This window comes from Ceratotherium simum, chromosome 13 (assembly GCF_057802395.1).
Source record: "Ceratotherium simum simum isolate JZ-2026a chromosome 13, ASM5780239v1, whole genome shotgun sequence".
NCBI lineage: Eukaryota > Metazoa > Chordata > Mammalia > Perissodactyla > Rhinocerotidae > Ceratotherium > Ceratotherium simum.
This window is the reverse complement of record NC_141912.1, coordinates 58,435,857-58,457,990: the sequence shown is the minus strand read 5'-3', so window position 1 is coordinate 58,457,990 and position 22,134 is coordinate 58,435,857.

Genomic DNA, 22,134 nt, shown 5'->3' with positions numbered 1-22,134 from the left:
CTGCTGCAGGATGAGGATGTTGCGCTGTTCGTGGGGCAGTGGGGCGTATTCCATGGAGCTCTGCTCACAGCGTCACTCTCTTCTGAGAGGTAAACTAGTAACTGAGATCCAGATGGTGCTGTTGGTCGGGATGCTGTACCTCAGTCCCTCAAATAAAATGTAAAAGCTTCTGGTACAGATCTTGCCCTTAAGCCTGTTACCTGTCAATAAATAAATTATTAGTTAACTTAAACAGAAATTAGTTGGCAGGCAACAGAAAGAAAAGTGGGGTTCAGGTAGGTATCTATAGATAAGTAGTAAGGAAACTTACTACTTTTTTTTTTTCCCCCAGAACCAATTCAGGGAAATCAAAAATATTTTGGAGCCGGCCCGGTGGCATAGTGGTTAAGTTTGTGTGGTGGGCCAGGGTTTGTGGGTTTGGATCCCGGGGTTTGCAGGCCTGGATCCCAGGCGTGGACCTACACACCACTTGTCAAGCCATGCTGTGGCGGCGTCCCGTATACAGAGTGGAGGAAGATTGGCACAGATGTTAGCTCAGCAACAATCTTCCTCAAGAGAAAAGAGGAAGATTGTCAACGGATGTTAGCTTAGGGCCAATCAAATGTTTCAATTCACGTTTTTATTTTCCTCAAGCAAAATGCTAATAGCCTTGCTGGGTTCCATGGTGGTGATGGAAAAAGTACACATTATTTGGGTGTTTTATTTATATTGGAATGTAAATGAAAAAATTGGCCTTGAAAATACTATGATCTGGACATATTTGAGAAGCAGCATCAGGAGAAGACTATGAGCTCTGGAAACAGGCTGGGTGGAGAGGCAGGACGGGGCAGTGTGGAATGCTCCATCTCAGCTTTCTCACATGTAAATTGGGGATGATAACAGAACCTAGTTCATAGAGTTCTTTTGGAGATTAAATGTAATGACAAGTGTTGGTTAAAAGTAAAAGGACAGAAATCAATGCTGCATGCAAACACTAACAGAACAATCAAAACAAAGCGAAAAAGCTGGAGTGGTTATATTAATAACAGGTAAAGTAGACGTTATGATAAAGAATATTACCAGGGATAAAGAAGGGGACGACATAATGATAAAGGGGTCAATTCATTAAGAAAAGCTAACAATCCTAAATGTATACACACCTAAAAACAGAGTTTCTAAATACCTGATGCAAAACACTGATGGAAGTGAAAGGAGAAATATATAAATCCGTTCTAATTGGAGATTTCAACCCTCCTCTCTTAGGAATCAATAGAACAAATAGAGAGAAAAATCAATAAACATATGGAAGACTTGAACAACATAATCAACCAACTTGGCTTATTTAACATTTATGGAAAACTCCATGGAAAGGCAGCAGAATACATATTCTTTTCCAGTATACATGTAACATTTGCCAAGATACACCACATTCTAGGCCACAACATGAATCTCAGTAAATTTAACTGGATTGAAATAAAATAATACAAAGTCTGTGCTCCGGCTACAATGAAATGAAAATAAAATCAACAACAAAAAGATATAGAAAATCCCAAAATACTTGAAAATTAAACAATATGATCTAAATAAAACATGGATCAAACAAGATGTCACAATTGAGGTTACAAAATATTTTGGACTGAATTAAATGAAAATATAACACATTAGGATTTGTGGGTGTAGCCCAAACAGTACTTGGTCGGAAAATTTTAGCATCAAATGCTCGTATTTGAAAAGAAGGAAGATCTCAAATCAATGATCCAAGTTTCAATCTTAAGAAACTAGAAAAAAAGAGTAAATTAAGCTCAAAGTAAGAATAAGGAAACAAATAATGAAAATAACAGAGGGAATTAGTGAAATAGAAAACAGAAAAATATTAAAAAAATCAATGGGATGCAACACATTCTTTGCAAAGGTCAATAAAACTGATAAATTTTTAGCCAGACTAACAAGAAAAAAAAAGAAAGAAAATATTACTTACCAATATTAGGAATGAAATAAGAGACATCATTACAGTTCCTACAGATATTTTAAAAAGGATAATAAATATTATGAGTAATTTTGTGCCAATAAATTTAGCAAGTTAGGCAAATTCTCTTGAAGTCACAAACTACCGAAGTTCACGTAAAAAGAAATAGAAAACCAGAATAGTTGTATGTTTATTAAAAGTCATAGAAGTTACAGTGAAAAACTGTTCTATGAAGGAAACCCCACGCCCAGGTGGCTTTGTTGGTGGATTCTACTTGCTATTTGATTTGAGGATGAAATAATTCCAATTCTACACAACATCTTCCAGAATATAAAGGAGGAGAGAACTCATCTCAACTCATTCTGAGATCAGCATTACTCTGATAAAGACATTAAAAGAAAAGAAAAGAAAAGGAAACTAAACTCCAATATTCATCACAAACATAGATGCAATGCAAAAATCCTTAACAAAGTTTTAGAAAATTGAATTGAGTGATATGTAAAATAGAATACACCACAACCAAATGAGTTTATCCCAGGAATTCAAGTTTAGTTTAAAATTTGAAACTCAGTCAATATAATACCAACCAATATAATATCACAGACTAAAAATCATCTATCATCTGAATAGATGTGAAAAATATATGCATATGTATTTCTACATTATGTCGCTCTTTTCACTTAGCTTTGTTTTTCTAAAATTTTAAATTTATTTTAATTAATGATTATTTTTCAAATGATATTACTAGACATATAAAATGGCAGTCTCCTTCCTTTTTGATTTTTTTTTCACTTTTGATTTTTGGTTCCCTGAAACAGTCACTTTCAAATATTTTAGCTGTTTCTTCTGGTATTTACCTTCATGTTTGTAGATAACATGCTTCTTAGGTTTTTATTTTTTATTTTTAGACATTATCTATTGCTTTTCTACTAAGGAGGATGATGATTTTGTTCTCTTTCTGTCTCTCTCACACACACACTCATACGTTCAGACACACACTTCTCCATGTCTCACATCCCCTAAAAAGTGTAGTATTACTTTTTTTAGTTCAATCAATAATCTGTGTTTAAATCATTATGTGACTATTATTTACAGCTAAGCTACATACTGTATTAGGCTTACACCTCTTGTTCAACCTCTGTATTTGCAGGAGTTGGTATTGTTCAAAATTAGTGTTTTGTTTCTGTTGTTTTCTATGATTCAACCACGAATTTATCCCCAAATTCTATCTATAGACTGAAAAAATCTCTTCTAAATAGCTCACACATCAGATATTCATTTTTTTTTCTGGGTGATACCCTTTCTGCTGTCTTCTTGATTCAGTTTGGACTGTTTGCTTTCTAGGAATTTTGAACAACTGTCATCTTGGGATTTCTATTCACCATTACCCTGGATATTATTTTCCCATCTCTCTCTGTTTCTTTTTTTTTCCTTTTGTGTCCCCTCTCTCCTTCCCCTGCTGTCTTATGCTGGATCTCCTGTTCTCTGCTGTGTCTGTGGGTTTATTCATTTAACATTTTGTAACTTTCATTTTACAGGTATTTGGGGTAAGTGTGAAGATAAAAATGTGCTTTCAATATATCATGTAACTGGAATAAATTTGTTAATTTTCAAAGATTTGGTTTGAAACACCCCAGAAAGTTCTTCCTTTGACACATGCTTAAAGATACTTAATCCTCCATAGAACATTCAGTAAATGAGGATGACATCATGGGAGATATAAGTATATGCTAATTTTTAGTTTTTCAAAGAAACCTGAGTTGCTGATTCTCTGACATAGGAATTTAAGATGTCCAGATCTCCTCCTTGTACTTGGTGAGTATTTTCTAAGTTTTATTTTTTTCCCCTAGTACAATCAAAAAGTATTTAGGACATTGTGAAATAGCATAGAGAGATAGTAATGTTCTATATTTGCACAGTACCTTTTATCCTGAAGATTTGCCAAGTACTTTATAACTTGAAGAAGAGATTGTTTTGTTCCCAATTTAAAAGCACCTCATTCTGAGATGAAACATTATTATCTTAGGAGGTACAGCTATACAAAATAATATTTTAATGAAAGAAGCATACTTTTGGGGAACTCAGAGTCAGATGACTGTTGCTGACAAACCTTTTCCATGACCACAGCTCACTAGGCCCTTGCGTTTTCTGGTTGGATGGTGTCTAGATTCTACTGGGCAACTTAGTTGAATTTCTGACCTTGAGTTGGAGATAAGTGCCACCATTTAATTTTCAAAATTATGCCTTCTAGCACTCTCATACCTGAAATCAGCATTGAAAACTAACTCAAATAGGGACTTCCATGAAGACTGCTCAAGGTTAGAGGCATCAATAAATAAAAGGGTTTAACACAAAAAGTGTTAAAATATTTATAATATTTATAGTTTCCAAAGTAATAAAAACCCTAAGATCGTACCAAGAATACTCATATACATGTCTCAAATTTTTTTAATCCCATTTGAATCCTCAGAAGATAGAGCCGAGTAAGGTAGCAAAACCAGATATTCTATTTTGTACACTACCATTTGAATTCTAAAAATAGTGACACTGCTTGTTTAGTAGGCAGACTTCTGGCAACTCCAACCCCAACCTACAGCTGAGAACTTGAACAAAAACAAAAAAAGCCTCTGAGTGGTCACAACAGATGTCAAAATCTAGTACTTTTTTTGTGGTAGAGCCATGCCAGCCCTCACATTTAGCAGATATTCCATTCTACACGGTTTATAAAAAAAAGAAAGGCTGCTATCAGTAAGGCACACTGACAGCAGAGTCTGCACTATTTTAGAAAGATTTCCCAAAATGAACAAACAAATCTGTTTTGCTAACTACTATTAAATGGAAAAGTGATTCTTGTCAAACTTCACTTTCTCCAACTATATTGAATTTTTCTTGGGTCAAATAACTTCTTCAATCCATGTCAATTTAAAATCCGGTGTTAACGGAAAGCTCAAGGTTATTTAGAAATGTACCAAAACTCTAGGTATAGGAAATAGGATGGGTAATGCCTTACGTAATTATTGGCAATTTCATTCATGCATTCAACAAACATTTCATCGGGTGATTAAGTGCTAGGTACTGTTCTAGTGAAGGAGATACATTTGCGAACAAAGGAGACAAAATCCCTGACTTTGTGGAACTTATGTTCTACCAGAAAGAGGCAGATAATAAACATAATAAATTAATGAATGATAAAGTGTGTTACAAGCCAGTAAGTGTTATAGGAAAAAAAATGCAGCAGGGTAACAGAGGCTGGAGGCCTGGGGATGATTGCGGTTTTCAGTAGGGTGGCCAGGCTAGGCCGTACTTAAATGTGATTTGCACAAAGACTGGAAGAGGTGAGGGCTCTCTGGGAATAGTATTCCAGGCTGAAGCAACGGCCAATGCAAAGAGGCTGGGGTGGGGGTGCTCCTGGTGTGTTGGAGAAACAGTGAAAAGGCCGGTTTGCTGGGCAGAGTGGGAGGGGTCGGGAGATGCAGTCAGTGAGATGAGAAGGGGAGCGCTGACCGGGTGCATTTTTCGGCTGTCATCAGCACTCTTGATTTTTACTTGTTACTTGTTAAAGGTAATCACTGCGCGCTCTTAGTTCCTACAGGAAGCATGACAGTGAGAGCGTCCGCCATGCACACAGCACTTTCCCATGAAAGCTACTCCTACTCGGGCTTTGCTTTAGCTTGTGTGTTTTGAATGCAGTGACCCCAACCTCTCCTCCCTCCAGCCTGCCCTTGGTTGACTGGAAAGCGAATCGGACTCAAGGGCAGCCGTCCACAGCATGCTAGGCTCCAGGAGTGGGCCTGAGACAAAGGCTCTCTCTGAATAGTTTTGAGCGGATTCAACCAGATCCTTCTCAGGAATTTAACTGAGAAGAATGAAAAGAAAACAAGTTGATAACAGAAAGAGAGGGGGACACACAGGAGCAGATCGGTTAACAGTGGAATGTTAGAGTTAAGATCATTCAGGAAGTCCTGCTCCCCAGGTCCCCAGGGGAGCTTAGGAATCGGAATGACCGTCTAGTTTCTGGCCCCAGGAGGCTGATTCTAAATGGTTCCTGTTTTCTGGGGTTTCCATGTATGCGTGACCTTATGTTACATCCCTCCTCATCTCACAGTGTTTCACGTAAGTTGAATAAATACCTATTTCTTACAAACAAAAGAGCCCAGCAGAAATTATAACCACTAATGTAACAGTCTCCTTGCCTTCATAATCATCTGTAAATCATTTTAGGCTATTGGACCTTGAAAAAGATCTTCACCTTCTACGTCCTTCAGATGTAGTGGGTAAGGACACAGACTTAGATGCCAGACTGTCTGAGTTCAGCTGAAGCTCCATCCCTGCCAGCGATATGAGCTTGGGCAGTGATTTCACCTGTCTATCTCAGTTTCCACATCTGTAAAAAAGAGAAAACAATACCTCTGAGAGTCGTGCAGATGATTAGATGGGTGAACACAGAGATCTCTCAGACGGTACCTGGTACGGAGTAAAGACTCCATCAGTGTCATTTAATGATGAAACAAACCACTATTCCTACGTGATAAAAAAATACTCCAGGTGACCACTGTCATGGATGGGTTAACTGCTAGTTGTTAGGACAGTGGTATTTACCATTTTATTACTTAGATTCCTTCAAAAGGGTTAGATAATCTCTACACTCTATTGGCATGTTTCAGTTAACAAAGCTTTTTGTTAATTGCAGAGAAACAGTGATCTATGGGAAAGGGGGACAGGTGGGCATAGATTTAGCATCCTTGCTCTGTGCAGGAAGGACTTTGTGTTTGGTGCTGGGGAAAGTGATAGTGACACCCAAGGAACACAAAGCTTACTTATGACTAAGCCCTGTGAGGACTTAGGGGACTTTGGTTTTTTTTAGTCTATGTTTGTCCTTTGTTTTTTTTTTTTTTACTGGTACGTACCAGCACCTGGAATATGGTAAGCACTCAATAAATATTTTTGAATGAATGAACAAATGCTGAATAAATGAAAAGTAATCACAGTGAACAAAAAGGCAATCAGAGGATTTCAAAGCTGGAAGAGAGGAATAAATCAAGAGCTATAGAAACACAGAGGGAAGGGGGTATGGACCACGTGTTTGGGGAGAGAAGATTCAACATCTGAATTGGACCTGGAAGACTAGAGTTTTGACAACTGCTCCAGTGGGGTGGGGCTCAAAGGGAGAGCCTTTCTAGCAGCGGGAATTCCAAAGAGTCAGAGACGTGAACGTTTGTATTCAATCTGGAGAACCTGGAAGTCGTCTGGGGTGATTAGAACTGAGAGAACCTGGTGGAGGAGAAGAGCGGTTCGAAGGGTGTGACGAGAGACGAGATTGAAAAGGTTGTTTGGAACCAGAATGGCCTCCTGTCCCATACTTTGGATTTTATCCTCTAGGCATGAAATTAAAACAAAAATAGTTTCTATTGAATTATATACATACATGTTCATACTATTTAAACAATATCAAATATTCATTAGCACAACATAGTCCTAATGATCTCAGAGATTTTAAAAAGTAATTCGCATGGTAGTGTGGACAGAGATTAGTGTAGGGAGAGGCTAGATTTGGGGGGACAGTTGGTTATTGTACTAATTCTCAGGAGAGAAAAATGCTTTCAGGATTTCTGGAATTTCAACAAATAATGTTAACTCCATCAGTCATTTTCAAACTCTGCCACAGCTTCTATAATTAACAAGGCTATGAGCTCCTTTTCTTCATTAGTGAGTCAATTCAAGAAATATTTATGGAGGTCCTATTGTGCTTTACATATTTTAGGGGAGGCAGAGCAAGACAGAACAGGAAGCTCCCCATCTAGTGGAAGACAGACGAGTGAGTTATCACATGTTTAGACTGTTGACAATCTGACTGTAAAAAAAAAAAAAGAAAAAAAAAGGATTTCAGTACAGTTTTAACTTCTTTTGTCTTTTTAAGAGGGTGGATATCATTTCACATTTCTAAGAGCTATTTTCTGGGAACTCTGTTCTAGGCTTGTCCATTTTTCCACTGGATTGTTGACCTTTTCTTACTGGTTATATATTAAGGGAAGTAGCTCGTGTTATCAATTGTGATATTTTCCCCAGTCTGTCATTTGCCATTGTTTGCAGTTTTCTTATTCAGTATTTTTAAATATAACCAAACATATCCATTTTTCCTTTCATGGCTTCTGAGTTCAGTATCGTATTTGAAATGGCATTTGACACTTCAAACATAAAAAATACTTCTATGTTTGGATATTTTTATAATTTCGTTAACCTATTTGGAGTTTATTTTGGTTTAACCTTTATTTTTTCCCAACGGTTACCCAATTTATCAAATAATCCATCTTTCCTGCACTGATCTGAAATTTTGTTGTCCTTTTATTTTTGATTCCTGTATTACCATATAATTCTAATATTTATTTATTTATTTTAATGTTATGCTATTTGTAATATGTTTTCATGAAAGTTATACTTTGTTTTGCACTAATCAATAAATCAATATATTATGTGGTTTGTCCTGTTTAATGCCTTATACTCATTATTAATATTTCTTTATAATTTTAAATTATGCCTGTCTGTGATTAGTAACATTTGGTTTTTGACCCACTTGTCATTTACTGTGATCAGTGATGTTTGGTCTTATTTCTGTCCATTTCTTTTGAGCTGTGCCTTTTTTCTTTCTAGATGAATGGAGATTTATTTTGGCTTTATTTTTTCTAGTTACTTGGAAATGACACATGCTCTTTTTCATTTTATTAACTTGTCTGTAAATTTTTAGCAATTAGCTATTTTTCCCTGCTCGCCAGGCTCTAGCCAACCTCGTCTTTTTTTTTTCTCAAACACTCCAAGTGTTCCTACTTCAGAGCCTTTGCGTTTGCTGTTCCTGTGGCCAGTAGATTTCCTCCCCAGACCTTCGCATGGTTGGCTCCTTCTCATCAGTCACTGAGATGGCACTACAGTCATGCGTTGCTTAATGACGGGGGTACATTCTGAGAAATGCATCATTAGGCGATTTCGTCATTGTAGACGAACATCATAGAGTGCACTCACACAAACCTAGATGGTATCGCCTACTACACACCTAGGCTATGTGGTATTAATCTTATGGGACCACCATGGCGTATGTGCTCTGTCATTGACCAGAAACGTCATTATGTGGTCCATGACTGTACTCAGCGAGGCCTGCCACTGTCTCCTTGGCTAAATTACCTCCCACCTCACTCACCCCCAGGCCCAGGAGCTCGTTCACTCTCTACCTCTCTATCTCATTTTGCTTTCTGCATGGGCTTACCACTTTCTAAGAAGATTCTATTTCATTATTGGTTTACTTGTCTTTTGTTTACTTATTTATTTTCCTTATCCTCCCACTAGAAGGAAAGCTTCACAGAGGCAGATAGCTTGTCTATCTTGCTTGTCATTTTATCCCTAGTGCTTAAAGCCGTGACTAGCACATGTTAGACCACTAATATTTGGCAAATAAATATTTGTTGAATGAATGAATGAAGTCCTTGCTTTTTCTAAGAACGTCTCTGCATTCTTCAGAACTCCGTGGGGTTCCTTGGCCTCCAATCCCGATCAGCGAGCTCTGGGCGGATCCTCCCTCTCTGCCTTTCTGTGTAAATCCTCAGCTTTGCTCTCTGGGGAGTGGTGGTCATTGCCTCCTTCCTTTTAAGGACAGGCAGGGTCCCAAGAAGGCCAATCTGGGGTGAAGGAGCAGCAAAACCTGGGGGTTAGAGGGCCCTTGCTCACAAGAGCCAGCACCTTTGCAAACGGACTAATTCATTTATTTTGAAAACAATTGGTTTTGATGTAATGTCTTGTTAATAACCAATGCAATATGGTTGCTTTAAGAAATAAACATTTTTTTTCCTCTCTCTTGAGGCTTGGAACGGATTGCATATACTATGAAATTATTTGTTTTCTGGTTGATGAGTTATTAAAAATTTCCATGTGTTTCATCAGTGTTATTAACTGGATTTCTGAAGTAAAAATGTTTGGAATAAGGTTGGGTTTTTGGACAAGGTAGGCTGAAGTAAGAGTCTGAGAATTGTCAGAGATGAAGTTTGGTGCCAAGGTTCTGAGGTAGCTGGGGGTTTCTTGCTGATCACAGTGAAGCCTTTAGCTGGCTATCGCCTTTAAAGTGGGATGCTAAGGTCTGTAAATAATCCTGCTTCTTGGCATTTCTTTAAGCCTTCCATCTAGGCAGTCAAGGCAGACACACAGATACTCCACACTCTTCTCCTGACCACCACCTGGCTGGAGCCTCATCTGGCCAACAACCTCTCTCGATGTTGTTAGTAGTAGGCAGAGTCCTGAAGGTGGCAGTGAGACAGGTGTGTGTGTACTTGCATATGTGTGTGTGTTTGGGCTGGGGTGGGGAGCTGTACAGCAGGGGGAGGTGAGAGGGGAAGGTGATTCTTCCAGAAGGAAACTGGGTCCTCTGTTAGCTCTAGGGTCCTCTTGCATATTATTTCCTCAAGGTCATCCTATTACTTCATCCCTCCCTCTCTCCCTCCCTCCCTCCATCCATCCATTCATCCATCCGATAGATTCATCAACAATGTTTTTGAGCCCCTATTGTTCCAGGCATGGGGATACAGTAGTGAACACAATGAGGTCCCTGTTCTCAAAAAGTTTAAATTCTAGTAAAGAGACGGAAAAAACAAACAAATAAATATACGATATTTCATTTGATAATAAAAGCCTTGGAGAAAAATAAAGTAGGGTAAGGAAAAAGAGAAGGAAGATGGTGGTGGGGCTACTTTATATGGGGTGGTCAGGAAAGCTCTCTCTGGGTATGTGACATTTAAACTTGAAGAAAATAAAAGGTGACCTTACTTGTGGGTTTCTGGGGAACCCTATTTCATGACCCATTAATGAGCCATGATGGAAAATTCTGTTAGGGCTTGCTGACTTGGTAAGTTTTGGATTTTATTATAAATGAAATGGGGAAGCATTAGAGAATTTTAAGTAGAAAAGTAACATGATCTGACATATTTCAAAAGAATCACTTCAGGTGTTATACGGATAATAGACTTTGTGGGTGGGGGGAATGCAGAAGCTGGGAGACCTGTTCATTCAGTCCTATAACTTTGCTATAACTTTATTTACTTATCGCCACTAGTATTCATCAAAGTTGCTTTATCAGACATGCTAAAAATAGGTAAATAATAGCCACCTTTAAACAGAAGTTTCATAATTTGTATCTTCAAATGAAATAACACGTGGAAAACCTGACAGAATTGGTGTTCAGTAAACTTCAATTTTCTCTATCCTTCAGTCTTAATCAAATCTTCTCCTTGGCTAAACAAGGTTTATCTGGAACAGAGTCCAGTTTCTCTACAAATCTCATTTTGTTGTCCCACCTCGGTTGGCCTCAGGCTGTGTGTGGCCTCCTTCGGTGCCACACTTCTCTTCCGGGATCCCCACCTGCACAGCCCGTGTCCTCTGACTCAGCCGGCTTCTTCTGCGGATCTGTCCTTGGTAAGTGGCTTGAGGCTCATGATAACTTTGTTGTTGCTGCTGATGGCAGATCAGCCCTTAATTGTGTGCATCTTACCCTTTAGCACAGGTAGCTAATGAACGAGAAACTGCTTTTCTAAGGAGAAAAGTTCCTTTGCAAAGAACAGATAGGGAAAAGTTCATGTGGAGGCTCTTTTATCCCAGAATGTGCTTGATATTTCTTGTTTCTTTCTTAGACTGGCTTTCGCTTCTTCTTTGCTCTGCTTTTTATCCCGGGAGGCTAACTTTTATGGACCACACCAAAGGCTCCGTCCCCCTCTGGTTTCAGGTTGGGTTTGGATAAGAGGAGTCACCAGTGGAGATCTGATAATGCGAAGGGAATGGGTTTTGGGTATTTGTCTGCCAGCTTCCTTTTTGCTGGGTTGCCATTGATTGGTTTCATCCCTCTGCTGAAGGTCACAACTCCTGAACGCAGCCCTCTGTTACAACTATAGCTTCTTTCTCTCTCTCTCTCCCCCTCTCCTGGTTCTTGTAACCCTTCATTAAACTCTCTTCAGTTGTCCTGTTTCCTGCTGGTCCCATGGCTGGATACACGGAGGTTTCTCTACTGGAGCAGCTGAGTGGGAAAGTATAAAACTTTTGTACAGAAAAATACTTAAAGCCATTCAGAAATCGGAGACACTTTTATCTTAAAGTCGCAGAAAAGGGGACACTCAAATTAACCTATCAGTTTAGCCCACGGCCATCAGCGCATGAATACTTATGGCCTATATGTAGCCGTTCGAAGCAGAACTGGCAGAATTATTTTGAGGACAGAGTGTTTATATTAAGCATTAAACAGCTACATGTATGCTTTCAAGACCCACAAAAACTAGGCAGAAGGACAATTTCCTTATAAAATTCCTTTCAACTGGGAAAGAAAGTAGTTGGGTATGACTGAATGAGAGACTTCTAGTTGTGAGACGTGGTGAATACTGGTTCAGTGTGAGTCACAAATATTCAGGGAGAAAGATTATTGGTTAGAGGTGGCATGACATGGTATTGAGGGCACAGCTTCTGGAGTCAGACTCTCCGGGTTCAAATCCCGCCTCTGCCATTTTCCAGTTGGGAAGCTTTGGGCAAGTGACTTAGTATCTCTGTGCCTCAGTGTCCCATCTTAACACAGGAAAAATAGGAGTACCTAACTCATAGTATTGTTATGAGGAATAAATGAGTTAGTTCATGTAAAGCACTTAAGACAGTGCCTGGTGACAAATGTTTAATAATTCTATTTATTTGTATTATCCTGAAAGTAGATGTGATATTGCTGGGACAAGGACAGATTATTATTACTTACAGAAATAACCTTGTTTGTTGCCTTTCCCCTCATTTATTCCCCCTTCTGGGATGATACAATGAGAGCCAATCGGCAGGCCTACACATGGTGGTGTGTGTTGTACCATAGGAGAGGAACCCTAAAATATGAATCTAGACCTTATATAGGAGAGAGGTGGCTGTCCCCTCATCTTTCAAGAAAAGGAGAGGCACTTTTGCCCCCTACTGTAAACAAATTCTCCTTGGGAAGAGAAGGGGAAGGATCCTGGGTTTTTACCCTTTGGAATGTAAATATAGTCAGCCCTCCATATCAGTGAGTTCCGTTATGTGGATTCAACCAAGCATGGACTGAAAGGCCTACAGTGGTTGGATCTGCACTGAACATGTACAGATTTTTTTTCTTGTCATTATTCCCTAAACAATACAGTATAACAAGTATTTATATAGCATATCATAAGTAATCTAGAGATGATTTAAAGTTTAGGGGAGAATGTGAGTAGGTTATATGCAAATACTATGCCATTTCATATAAGGGACTTGAGGGGATTTTGGTAGGGGGGGTCCTGGAACCATTCCCCCACAGATACCCAGGGCCAACTGTAAATGTCTCCTGGGGAAGATAAGATGAATGTTACTAGGTTTACAACTCCTGGAATGTGTCTATGGCTTTGGGACTCATCTGCCCCTAGAAGTGTAAACACACACCTCTGGGGAGGAAAATCTTTTGCTATCTATTTAATAATCTTTTAGATTTCAAGGCTTTTCCTTTAACCTAATTCCAGTAAAATTTTTCCAGAAAGCCCTAACTGTTTAGAAACATTAAAAATTTACTTCCTGACATCTGGCACATAGCAAACTGATATCAATGTCGGCTATCAGGATCCTGTGAATGATCAGAAGCCGTGGAAATTGTGTGGTAACTTTGGGGGTTTATTCCTGTCTGAGAGTTGTTTGATGAACTTGTTTGCTCTCTCTGTACTTCTACATTAATGCTGTTTCTCTATGAAATGCAAAACTTTTGAAAGTTTGCTCTAGAATCCAAGACAATTTCTAATCATAATAATTATGAATGTTAGTTGTCACATTTATTAAGTTAAAGCTAATCGCTTTACATAAATGATGTAATTTAGGCTTCACGGCAATATCGTTAAGATGGGTCCCTAATATCCACGTGTTATAGAGCAGGAAGACAAAGCTTATGGAGGGGAAGCAACGTGCCTCAGAGTTAAACAGCTAGTAAGTGGTAGGGCCATGGTCCAACGCCTGTGTATATGACTTCAAAACTCCTGCTTTGTATGGATGCTGTTGGGAGCAGAATCTGTGTTTTTATATTTTTTTATTTTTTGCTGAGAAAGATGGGGCCTGAGCTAGCATCTGTGCCAGTCTTCCTCTATTTTGTATGTGGGACGCTGCCACACCGTGGCGGAATCTGAATCACCCAGGATCTGAATCCATGAACTTGGGCTGCCAAAGTGGAACATGCCGAACTTAACCACCGGGCCACAGGGCCGGCCCCCAGAATCTGCGTTTTTAAAGGGAAACTCCTGTGAGTCCTCTGTTCTCTCTGCTGGTGGAGGTCAGCATCTGGGAATTGGAGAAGCATGGAAGACGTGGCTCTTTCTCTTCTCCGTGGCCCCACCCAACATTCAAGTTTAGGTTTGGTGCCCTGAACCCACAGCCAGGCGCACTGGCTAGGGTGTAGCACTGGAGGCCAGATTTTGGAGTCAGAAAACCTGGCTTTGCTTCTGTTCCACCACTTACTGTGTGACCCAAAGCAAGGTGGTTATTCTCTCTGAACTTCTGATTATTCACCTATAAAATGAGGAGAAAAATGCTTGTCCTGCCTCACTCGCAGGGCTATTGGTGAGGATCAAATGGGATAATATATGTGAAGGCACGTTGTAAACTGCACAGCTTTCCACGAAAGTAAGGGATTATTATTTACTCACTAGCAGGCATGGACTTTGCAGACACTGAGTTACTTGAGGGCAATAAAAAATGAAAACGACATGATCACTCAGGTTGCTTTTTAAACTATCCCTAACAGTCAATCATATAGAGTAGGCAATGACAGGCATCTATCGAATCCCCATATGCCTGCTTTTTCTTTGAAACCTGATTATACATTTTCCCAGGGTGGCATGTGCCCGACCACAGGCAATGGATCATAGTTGATCTGAGTCTCTATGGCTCTCCTGTTCCCTGCTTTTTCAGCCTCCTTTTCAGTTAAAGGTCTCCGAGTCCTGTCTTGGAACAGAATTTTACTCAGATGGTCAACTAAAAATATTTTAATGATAAGTTCATTTACAGAGATGTGGGTAGGGTTAAAGGTATCAATAAGGCACCCAGAGACCAGCCATGGTGAGGGACCGTTACCACCCAAGGCCTGAAAGGGCAAGAGATAGAGTGTTGTTACCAGGGCCCGGAGAGAGCAGGAGCCGTGGAGGGGGGGACCAGGAGGAGCTGTAGTTATAGGAGGATATGGCCACTGCCAGAGCTGCAGTGCTGAGAGGGGACAAGGGGGAGGAACTGGCCAGGAATTCTCCAACTCCTCTCAACTCTCATCCTCCAATCTTCGCCTACATCTCTCCTTTGCCCAATCTCATCAGGAACCAGAAGGCAAAGGAGCTCATCGTGTGATTTCATTCTGTTCAATAGGGTGTAAGGTGATGTCTGTCATTGTCATTTCTGGGAAAATTTGGCTTTCCAGATAAAATGGGTCAGGTGTGGATGGCAGTTCTGTTTATTTCTTCTTTCCTTCCTTCCTTGAATGAAGATGTGATGGCCAGAGGGCAGCAATCATCTTGCAATCATGAGGCAACAGGCATGAAGAAGACAATATGCTGAGGGTGGGAGCAGGACCACAGGAGGTGCCTGGGTCTCTGGTGGCATTGTCCAGCAGTCGAATCAACTCCTGCGATCACTGTCTTCAGACTCGTTTTGTAAGTGATTTTTGAGCCTCTACTTTCTTCTGCTCCAAGTCCTACATGATATAGCATATTTGGTTCACAGATCTTATTTACGGTTGATCTGAGGAGATGCAATAAAATCTGTCTTATTAAAAAACAGTCCAAAGGCCAGCCCGGTGGCGTAGTGGTTAAGTTCAGCGTGCTCCGCTTTGGCAGCCTGGGTTCGTGGGTTTGGATCCCAGGTGTGGGCATACACCACGCATCAAGCCATGCTGTGGTGGTGACCCACATACAAAATGGAGGAAGATTGGCACAGATCTTAGCTCAGGGCCACTCTTCCTCAAGCAAAAAGAGGAAGATTGGCAACAGATATTAGCTCGTGGCCAATCTCCCTCACCAAAACAAACAAAAAAACCAGCCCAAAACAGTGAGGGTAAAGGATTCTCATGATTGAGGAAGTAAAAACATGGCATCTGGGTTCATGTAGTCCCCAAATTCAACAAGTGAAACTTGCATCCAACACCATATCTTTTGTCCCACCTTCCCCACCTGTAATACCTGCTTGATAATTGCCTTTGTCGAGACTGCAGGCTCTGTGCTGTTGGGACCACGCCTGTCTTGCTGACCCCTTGTTCCCGGGGCCACACATAGTGCCTAACAAAGAGTATGCTCCCAATAACTCGTTGTTGACTTAAATCAAAGTGTCCAGAACCATTAAAGCCAAGCATTTTCTCTGCTTTTCTCGACCTTTGCTGAGATCAAGAATTTGCTATATTTTTCTTAGATGAAAAATTTTCTCAGTCACAGCTTCTAAGACAAAACTTCATCTTGTAAGAGTTGAAACATCAAGAGACTCTGAGTTCTCTACCAGTCTGAGTATTTGAGGACATTCCCTTGAAGGTGAGTGAATGAATAGGAGTGGCAATTTGCAGATAGCTCTTGGTCACAAGATTGAATGTCTAGAAGTTGCAGTGCGGGCTGTGCTGCAATGCCCTGCTTCTTTAGAAGAATTACACTCCTATTCATTTGTTTGTCCAGCCCTGTAGACAAACACCTCAGATCCAAGCCACAAACTCAAAGCAGATTTACTTAAGGAGGAGGACGCGCACTGGAACACAAGCAGCATTTTACTGGTGAAGAAGGTGGGCGGGGGACCTGCTGATTGTGAAAACATTTTATTTTTATATTGAAGTGTTATTAATAGGGGTGTTTGGTTACAAAAAAAATAAACACCTATAGCAACTGGAATGTTGGTCTAAGTATGGGGAAAAATCACGTAAATAGCTAGTTTATGTTTTTTGTCATTTTCATAACACTTTTGTTATGAAAATGACATAATCAAAATACTATAGTTTATGTTCTGTCATATGACTTCAGTTACATATTGAATTAGAAATGATTATGCTAGTATTTATTGTGCAATCTTGCTGAACACTGGGATATGAAATAATTGGGTGCATGTTAACAGATTTTGAAATCAATAACCAAAAAAACAGGTCTCTAGTGTAGGCTACAATTTATTTGAACTGATTGGTATAAATTTTATCTGTTCATTATATCTCAGATTGATTTTAGATGTGAGCAGAGTTTTGAGGGAGTGAGAGAATTTTTAACGTTTAGGTAATTTGATTATAACAGTTCTCGATGATCTGGTTGCAAGAAGACTGTGTCTCTTTTCATAATCTTATTTTAACCAAGCTATCCACAAAAAGAAAAACACATTTATAATAATTTAGTAACTAAAAAAACTCTGAATTGCTAGGAAAAGGATTAGAGACTGTAAAATTGAAGAGAACTGATTAGACTGGCAAACTACTCTGAACTGTTTTCATGCTCTGCATGTTTGTTTTCCAAACATTTCAAATTAACACATTAAAAAATTGAGAATCTGTGTTAAGACAGTTTAAATTGTGAAAGCAGATCAGGAATAGCCTATTTTTCCCTCTACAATCTGCCTTTGCTTATATTTTCAGTTTTTCACACCTGGGTGAGGAAAAATACAAGTTTGCAGCAGAACAATGGCCATGATATTTATTATCTTGGAAAAAGGAAAATAAGTAACTGTTGGAAAAAAGAAAGGTCTATAAATTCCCGAGTGTTAATCTTTTGGTGACTATTTCTTAGCTTTAGACTCCTCATCTGAATACAAAAAGACAGTGTCCAGAACTATGAAAGATGGAAAAACAAGGCATGTGGTTGTATGAGCTATTTTGTGCTGTAGTTATTCAGAAAGTCAAAGTAATGGTTTGTTCTTGACTTATACTTAATGAAGGGGAATTTAAAATCAATACCTTTAGCAGCCTGCGGTTACCTGGGATACACTCCCAGCCCATGCATAAAAGACAAGCACTTGTGTGTGTGTGTGTGTGTGTGTGTGTGTGTGGGGGGGGGTGGGAGGAGGTTGTGAGTTGAATGGTTCTAATATCAATTTTACAGCATCTCTTTATGACAATAATTGCTTTTATGGGGTTTAGCAACTCCCAGTTGGATCAGCTTAAATTTAATCTGTATTAGAATTGCAGAATTCAGAAGAGGGAACCAAATCCCTGTGGATCATAAAAATTGGATGCTAGATAGTTAATACGTTTTATGACATACAATGTAAAATAACCACTCTGTAGTTTGAGAAAAAGTGTGGTATCAAGGTCAACCACCTGAAGGTGCTACCACTTTCTTTCCATGTACTTCCTTGTCATGTCAACTTGTTGAGAACTGTGGTCTTTTCCCTTGCATTAAAAAATCTATAAATAAGATGTTTTTAAATTAAACTTTTAATTTTGGGTAATTGCAGATTCACATACAGTTGTAAGGAATAATACAAAGAGATCTTGCAGCTCTTTACCAGCTTCTCCTAATAAGGAAAACTATAGTTGCAAAACCGTAGTACACGTCACAACCAAGATATTGACACAGATCCAGTCCCGATACAGAACATCTCTATCACCATTGCCATTCTTCACGTTGCCTTTTATATCCATACCCACTTCCTTCCTACCCCGACCTCCTCTTTAACCTCTCATAGCTACTAATCTGCTTTCCATCTCTATAATGTTCTCATTTCAAGAATGGAATTAGTGCATAACCTTTTGGGATTGACTTTTTTCCCCCACTAAGTATTATTATCTGGAGATTCATCCAAGTTGTGGCAGTATCAAAGGTCCACACGTTTTTATTACAGCTCAGTAGTCCATGATATGGTTATTCCACAGTTTGTTTAATCATTTACCCAGTGACGGATATCTGGGCTGTTTCCAGTTTGGGGCTATCATGAATAAAGCTGCTATAAACATTTACGCACAGGTTTTTGTGTGAACCTAAGTCTTCATTTCTCTGGGATAAATGTCTAGGAGTGCAATTACTGGATTGTGTATTAATTGCATGTTTAGCTTTTTAAGAAATTTCCAATATGCGTCCCAGAGTGGCCGTACCATTTTATATTCCCAGCAGCAATCGGTGAGTGATTCAGTTTCTCCACATCCTTGCTAACAAGTGACATTTAGTGTCACTATATTTTATTGTAGGCATTCTGATAGGTGCATAGTGATACCTCATTGTGGTTTTAATTTGCAATTCCCTGATTATTAATTATGTTGAATATCTTTTCATGCACTTATAGCCATCAGTAAAATGTCTCTTCACACCTTTTGGATTGTTTATTTTTTTATTGGTGAGTTTTGAGAGTTGTTTTTATATTCTAGATATTAGTTCTTTGTTGGATATGTGGTCTACAAATATTGGTGTATAGTTTCTTTTTTTGTACTGTGTGTGCCTGGTTTTGGTATCAGGGTAAGACTAGCTTTATAAAATGAATTAGGTTCCTTGCTCTTCTACTTTCTGGAAGAGATTGTATAGAATTAGTGCTCATTCTTCTTTAAACAGTTGGTAGCATTCTCCAGTGAAGCCATCTGGCCTAGAGATTTCTTTTTTGAGAGTTTTAAAATTATAAATTCAATTTCATTGATATTTACGGGGATAATCCACTTCTTATTGGGTGAGTTATGATAGTTTGTGGGATTTTTTTTTTGTTTTTTTCTGTTTATTTTTTTAGGAATTGGTCCATTTCATCTACATTTTCAAATTTATGTGTGTAAAGTTGTCTGTTGTATTGTCCTTTTGAGTCTGCAGGGTCTGTAGTGATCCCCTATTTCATTCCTGATATTGATAATTTGTGTCTTCTTTCTTTTTTTGTCAATCTTGCTAGAGGTTTGTCAATTTTATTTAGTTTTTCAAAGAACTGGCTTTTTGTTTCATTGATTTTTCTATTGTTTTTCTCCTTTCAATTTCATTAATATCTGCTTTTATTTTTGTTATTTACCACCCTGTGCTTTCTTTGGGTTTATTTTGCTCTTCTTTTTTTTTTATTTTTATTTATTTATTTATTTATTTTTTATAATTTTTATTTATTTATTTTTTTCCCCCAAAGCCCCAGTAGATAGTTGTATGTCATAGCTGTACATCCTTCTACTTGCTGTATGTGGGATTCGGCCTCAGCATGGCCGGAGAAGCAGTGCGTCGGTGCGCGCCCGGGATCTGAACCCGGGCCGCCAGCAGCTGAGTGCACTCACTTAAGCGCTAAGCCATGGGGCCGGCCCTTTAAGTTCTTGAGGAGGGAACTTAGATAATTGATTTGCGACTTTTCCTCTTTTCTAATTTATGCATTTTTGTGCTATATATTTCCTGCTCAGTACTGCTTTAACTGTGTATCACAAATTTTTGATATGTTGTATATTCATTTTCATTCTTCTCCATGTATTTTTTAAACTTCCTTTGAGTCTTCCTCTTTGACCCACAGATTACTTAGAAGTATGCTGTTCAATTTCCAAGTGTATGGAGATTTCCTATTATCTTTTTGTCATTAATTTCTAGTTTGGTTCTATTATGGTTGGAGAATGCTATATATAATTTTTATTCTATTAAATGTGTAGAGGTTTGTTTTATGGCTCAGGATATGGTCCATTTTGGTTTATGTTCCATGGGCACTTGAAAAGAAGGTGTATTCTTCTTTATTAAGTGTTCTATAAATGTCAATTAGATCCTATTGATGGAGTTGTTGAGTTCTTTAATATCCTTGCTGGTTTTCTGTCTAGTTGTTCTATTAATTGTTGAAAGTGGGGTACTAAAGTCTCCAACTATAATTGTAAATTTGTCTGTTTCCTCTTTCAGTTCTATTAGTTTTTGCTTCATGTATTTTGCAGCTCTGTTGTCTGGGGCACTCACATTTCACATTATTATTTCTTTTAGGCGGATTATCCTTTTATTGTTATGTAATATCTCTTTCTTTGTCTGATTATTTTCTTTGCTCTGAAGTCCACTTCAACTGATGTTAGTTTAGCTACTCCTGTTTTCTTTTGATTAATGCTTGCATGATATATCTCTTTTCTACCTTTTTACTATCAAACTGTCTATTTGAATTCAGTGAATTTCCTGTAGATAGCGCGTAGTTAGATCATGTTTTCTTAATCCACTCTGCCAACCTCTGTCTTTTAACTGGTATGTTTAGACTAATTACATTAATATAATTATTAGTATTTCAGGGATTAAGTCTGCCATTTTATTTTTTGTTTTCTTTCTATATTCTCTGTTTTTTCTCTATTTTCTTTTCCCTGCCTTCTTGGAGGTTACCTGAACAATTTTTAGAATTCTGTTTTGATTTACCTGTAGTATTTTTGAGTGTAACTCTTTGTATAGACCTGCGAGTGGTTGCTCTAGGCATTATGTTATATATATATAACTTATCATGGTCCACTCATGTTGTCCTTTTGCCAGTTTGAGTAAAGTATAGAAACCTTACTCTCCTTTATGTTCCTTTACTCTCCCCATTGAGAACCACATCAGACAGTGTTACGATTTCTGCTTTACTTTCAAACATAATTTAGAAAACTCAAGAGGAGAAGGAAAATCTGTTTTATTGACCTATGTTTTCTTTCTTCCTTCCTGATATAAGAATCCTTCTTAACTCTTTTCTTTCTCTTTTGAGAATTTCTTTTAGTCATTCTTCTAGAGTAGTTTTACTGGCAGCAGGTTCTCTGTTTTCCTTCATCTAAGAAAGTCTTGATTTCCTCTCATTCTTAAAAGATATTTTCACTAGATATAGAATTCTGGATTGACAGTTTGTTTTTTCCAGAACTTGAAAAATGTTATACTACTTCTTTCTGACTCTGTGGTTTCTTATAAGAAATCCACTGTCATTCCATGGGTAAGGTGGCATTTCTCTCTCATTTTTTAAATAGATTTTATTTTTTAGAGCTCTTTTAGGTTCACAGCAAAATTGAGCAAAAAGTACAGAGATCCCATATACTCCCTGTTCCCATATACTCCATATATACAGACACAGCCTCTCCCACTATCAATATCCCACATCAGAGTAGTACATTTGCTACATCTCTTACTTTTTAAAAAAATTTCTTCTTTGTCTTTAATTTTCAGAAGTTTGACTATGATGTGTCTTGGTGTGGATTTTTTTTGGTTTATACTGTTTGGAATTCACTCAGCTTCTTGAATCTGTAGATTTATGTCTTTTGCCAAATTTGGGAAAATTTC